Source organism: Pseudophryne corroboree, chromosome 1 (genome assembly GCF_028390025.1).
Source record: "Pseudophryne corroboree isolate aPseCor3 chromosome 1, aPseCor3.hap2, whole genome shotgun sequence".
Classification (NCBI taxonomy): Eukaryota; Metazoa; Chordata; class Amphibia; order Anura; family Myobatrachidae; genus Pseudophryne; species Pseudophryne corroboree.
Window position 1 is genome coordinate 1100308860 of NC_086444.1, and position 6000 is coordinate 1100314859.

Genomic DNA, 6000 nt, shown 5'->3' on the forward strand with positions numbered 1-6000 from the left:
CACCCCCTAGGGTGGATAAAGCGCTCACACGCTTGTCTAAACAGGTAGCACTACCCTCTCCTGATACGGCCGCCCTAAAGGAACCTGCCGATAGAAAGCTGGAGAATATCCTAAAATGTATATACACTCACACGGGTGTTATACTGCGACCAGCAATCGCCTCAGCCTGGATGTGCAGTGCGGGCCTGGCGTGGTCGGATTCCCTGACTGAAAATATTGATACCCTAGATAGGGACAGTATATTACTGACTATAGAGCATTTGAAGGATGCATTTCTATATATGCGTGATGCACAGAGGGATATTTGCCGACTGGCATCAAGAGTTAGCGCGCTGTCCATTTCTGCAAGAAGAGGTTTATGGACGCGGCAGTGGTCAGGTGATGCGGATTCTAAAAGGCACATGGAAGTATTGCCTTATAAGGGGGAGGAGTTATTTGGGGTAGGTCTATCAGACCTGGTAGCCACGGCAACTGCTGGAAAATCCACATTTTTACCCCAGGTAGCTTCTCAACCTAAGAAGACGCCGTATTATCAGGCGCAGTCCTTTCGGCCCCATAAGGGCAAGCGGGCAAAAGGCGCCTCATTTCTGCCCCGTGGCAGAGGGAGAGGAAAAAGGCTGCAACAAACAGCCAGTTCCCAGGAACAAAAGCCCTCTCCCGCCTCCGCAAAGTCCTCAGCATGACGCTGGGGCTTTACAAGCGGACTCAGGCACGGTGGGGGCCCGTCTCAAGAAGTTCAGTGCGCAGTGGGCCCACTCGCAAGTGGACCCCTGGATCCTTCAGGTGGTATCTCAGGGGTACAAATTGGAATTCGAGACGTCTCCTCCTCGCCGTTTTCGAAAGTCTGCTTTACCGACGTCTCCCTCAGACAGGGAGACAGTATTGGAAGCCATTCACAAGCTATATTCCCAGCAGGTGATAATCAAGGTACCCCTCCTACAACAGGGAAAGGGGTACTATTCCACACTATTTGTGGTACCGAAGCCGGACGGCTCGGTGAGACCAATTTTAAACCTAAAATCCTTGAACACTTACATACAAAGGTTCAAATTCAAGATGGAGTCACTCAGGGCAGTGATTGCAAACCTGGAAGAAGGGGACTATATGGTGTCTCTGGACATCAAAGATGCTTACCTACATGTCCCAATTTACCCTTCTCACCAAGGGTACCTCAGGTTTGTGGTACAGAACTGTCACTATCAGTTTCAGACGCTGCCGTTTGGATTGTCCACGGCACCCCGGGTCTTTACCAAGGTAATGGCCGAAATGATGATACTCCTTCGAAGGAAGGGAGTTTTAGTTATCCCTTACTTGGACGATCTCCTGATAAGGGCAAGATCCAGGGAACAGTTGGAAGTCGGAGTAGCACTATCTCAGATAGTGCTGCGCCAGCACGGTTGGATTCTCAATATTCCAAAATCGCAGCTGATCCCGACGACACGACTTCTATTCCTAGGGATGATCCTGGACACAGTCCAGAAAAAGGTGTTTCTCCCGGAGGAGAAAGCCAGGGAGTTATCCGAACTAGTCAGAAATCTCCTAAAACCAGGCCAAGTCTCAGTGCATCAATGCACAAGGGTCCTAGGAAAGATGGAGGCTTCTTACGAAGCAATCCCATTCGGCAGATTCCACGCAAGAACCTTCCAGTGGGATCTGCTAGATAAATGGTCCGGGTCGCATCTTCAGATGCATCAGCGGATAATCTTGTCACCAAGGACAAGGGTGTCTCTCCTGTGGTGGTTGCAGAGTGCTCATCTTCTAGAGGGCCGCAGATTCGGCATTCAGGACTGGGTCCTGGTGACCACGGATGCCAGCCTGAGAGGCTGGGGAGCAGTCACACAGGGAAGAAATTTCCAGGGCTTGTGGTCAAGCCTGGAGACATCACTTCACATAAATATCCTGGAGCTAAGGGCCATCTACAATGCTCTAAGCCTAGCAAGACCTCTGCTTCAAGGTCAGCCGGTGCTGATCCAGTCAGACAACATCACGGCAGTTGCCCACGTAAACAGACAGGGCGGCACAAGAAGCAGGAGGGAAATGGCAGAAGTTGCAAGGATTCTTCGCTGGGCGGAAAATCATGTGATAGCACTGTCAGCAGTGTTCATTCCGGGAGTGGACAACTGGGAAGCAGACTTCCTCAGCAGACACGACATCCACCCGGGAGAGTGGGGACTTCACCCAGAAGTCTTCCACATGATTGTGAACCGTTGGGAAAAACCAAAGGTGGACATGATGGCGTCCCGCCTCAACAAAAAACTAGACAGGTATTGCGCCAGGTCAAGGGACCCTCAGGCAATAGCTGTGGACGCTCTGGTAACACCGTGGGTGTACCAGTCAGTGTATGTGTTCCCTCCTCTGCCTCTCATACCCAAGGTACTGAGAATCCTAAGAAGGAGAGGAGTAAGGACTATACTCGTGGCTCCGGATTGGCCAAGAAGGACTTGGTACCCGGAACTTCAAGAGATGCTCACAGAGGACCCGTGGCCTCTACCTCTAAGAAAGGACCTGCTCCAGCAGGGACCCTGTCTGTTCCAAGACTTACCGCGGCTGCGTTTGACGGCATGGCGGTTGAACGCCGGATCCTGAAGGAAAAAGGCATTCCGGATGAAGTCATCCTTACCCTGATCAAAGCCAGGAAGGATGTAACCGTACAGCATTATCACCGTATTTGGCGTAAATATGTTGCGTGGTGCGAGGCCAGGAAGGCCCCTACAGAGGAATTTCAACTGGGTCGTTTCCTGCATTTCCTGCAAACAGGACTGTCTATGGGCCTAAAATTAGGGTCCATTAAGGTTCAAATTTCGGCCCTGTCGATTTTCTTCCAGAAAGAACTGGCTTCAGTTCCTGAAGTTCAGACGTTTGTCAAGGGGGTACTGCATATACAGCCTCCTTTTGTGCCTCCAGTGGCACCTTGGGATCTCAATGTAGTTTTGGGGTTCCTAAAATCACATTGGTTTGAACCACTCACCACTGTGGACTTAAAATATCTCACATGGAAAGTGGTAATGCTGCTGGCCCTGGCTTCAGCCAGGCGTGTCTCAGAATTGGCGGCTTTATCCTATAAAAGCCCTTACCTAATTTTTCATACGGACAGGGCAGAATTGAGGACTCGTCCTCAATTTCTCCCTAAGGTGGTTTCAGCGTTTCACTTGAACCAGCCTATTGTGGTACCTGCGGCTACTAGGGACTTGGAGGACTCAAAGTTGCTGGACGTAGTCAGGGCCCTGAAAATATATGTTTCCAGGACGGCTGGAGTCAGAAAATCTGACTCGCTGTTTATCCTGTATGCACCCAACAAGCTGGGTGCTCCTGCTTCTAAGCAGACTATTGCTCGTTGGATTTGTAGTACAATTCAGCTTGCACATTCTGTGGCAGGCCAGCCAAAATCTGTAAAAGCCCATTCCACAAGGAAGGTGGGCTCATCTTGGGCGGCTGCCCGAGGGGTCTCGGCTTTACAACTTTGCCGAGCAGCTACTTGGTCAGGGGCAAACACGTTTGCTAAATTCTACAAATTTGATACCCTGGCTGAGGAGGACCTGGAGTTCTCTCATTCGGTGCTGCAGAGTCATCCGCACTCTCCCGCCCGTTTGGGAGCTTTGGTATAATCCCCATGGTCCTTACGGAGTTCCCAGCATCCACTAGGACGTCAGAGAAAATAAGAATTTACTTACCGATAATTCTATTTCTCGTAGTCCGTAGTGGATGCTGGGCGCCCATCCCAAGTGCGGATTGTCTGCAATACTTGTACATAGTTATTGTTACAAAAATCGGGTTATTATTGTTGTGAGCCATCTTTTCAGAGGCTCCTCTGTTATCATGCTGTTAACTGGGTTCAGATCACAGGTTGTACGGTGTGATTGGTGTGGCTGGTATGAGTCTTACCCGGGATTCAAAATCCTTCCTTATTGTGTACGCTCGTCCGGGCACAGTGTCCTAGCTGAGGCTTGGAGGAGGGTCATGGGGGAGGAGCCAGTGCACACCAGGTAGTCCTAAAGCTTTACTTTTGTGCCCAGTCTCCTGCGGAGCCGCTATTCCCCATGGTCCTTACGGAGTTCCCAGCATCCACTACGGACTACGAGAAATAGAATTATCGGTAAGTAAATTCTTATTATTTCTTTCTAAATTTCTCAATAAGAAATTTTTGGCCTAGGGGTGCCGTGAAAAAATAAGAATTTACTCACCGGTAATTCTATTTCTCGTAGTCCGTAGTGGATGCTGGGTACTCCGTAAGAACCATGGGGAATAGACGGGCTCCGCAGGAGACAGGGCACTCTTTAAAGAAAGATTAGGTACTACATCTGGTGTGCACTGGCTCCTCCCTCTATGCCCCTCCTCCAGACCTCAGTTAGGGAAACTGTGCCCGGAAGAGCTGACATTACTAGGAAAGGATTTGGAATCCAGTGTAAGACTCATACCAGCCACACCAATCACACCGTACAACTTGTGATAACTATACCCAGTTAACAGTATGAACAATAGCTGAGCCTCATTCAACAGATGGCTCAGAACAATAACCCTATAGTTAAGCAATAACTATATACAAGTATTGCAGAAGTCCGCACTTGGGACGGGCTCCCAGCATCCACTACGGACTACGAGAAATAGAATTACCGGTGAGTAAATTCTTATTTTCTCTGACGTCCTAGTGGATGCTGGGTACTCCGTAAGGACCATGGGGATTATACTAAAGCTCCCAAACGGGCGGGAGAGTGCGGATGACTCTGCAGCACTGAATGAGCAAACTCAAGGTCCTCCTCAGCCAGGGTATCAAACTTGTAGAATTTTGCAAACGTGTTTGATCCCGATCAGGTAGCAGCTCGGCAAAGTTGTAAAGCCAAGACCCCTCGGGCAGCCGCCCAAGAAGAGCCCACCTTCCTCGTGGAATGGGCTTTTACTGATTTAGGATGCGGCAGTCCAGCCGCAGAATGTGCAAGTTGAATCGTGCTACAGATCCAGCGAGCAATAGTCTGCTTAGAAGCAGGAGCACCCAGCTTGTAGGGTGTATGCAGGATAAACAGCGAGTCAGTTTCTCTGACTCTAGCCGTCCTGGAAACATAGATTTTCAGGGCCCGGACTACGTCCAGCAACTTGGAATCCTCCAAGTCCCGAGTAGCCGCAGGCACCACAATAGGTTGGTTCAAATGAAACGCTGATACCACCTTAGGGAGAAATTGGGGACGAGTCCTCAATTCTGCCCTGTCCATATGGAAGATCAGATAAGGGCTTTTACATGACAAAGCCGCCAATTCTGACACACGCCTAGCCGAAGCCAAGGCCAAAAGCATGACCACTTTCCACGTGAGATACTTCAACTCCACGGTCTGAAGTGGCTCAAACCAATGTGATTTTAGGAAATCCAACACTACGTTGAGATCCCAAGGTGCCACTGGAGGCACAAAAGGGGGCTGAATATGCAGCACTCCCTTAACAAACGTCTGAACTTCAGGCAGTGAAGCCAGTTATTTTTGAAAGAAAATAGACAGGGCCGAAATCTGGACTTTAATGGATCCCAATTTTAGGCCCATAGTCACTCCTGACTGTAGGAAGTGCAGAAATCGACCCAGCTGAAATTCCTCTGTTGGGGCCTTCATAGCCTCACACCAAGCAACATATTTTCGCCATATGCGGTGATAATGTTTTGCTGTCACATCCTTCCTAGCTTTTATCAGCGTAGGAATGACTTCCACCGGAATGCCCTTTTCCATTAGGATCCGGCGTTCAATCGCCATGCCGTCAAACGCAGCCGCGGTAAGTCTTGGCACAGACAGGGCCCCTGCTGTAGCAGGTCCTGTCGGAGCGGCAGAGGCCAAGGGTCCTCTGAGATAATTTCTTGTAGTTCCGGGTACCAAGTTCTTCTTGGCCAATCCAGAACGATGAGTATAGTTCTTACTCCTCTCTTTCTTATTATCCTCAGTACCTTTGGTATGAGAAGAAGAGGAGGGAACACATAAACCGACTGGTACACCCACGGTGTCACTAGAGCGTCCACAGCTATCGCCT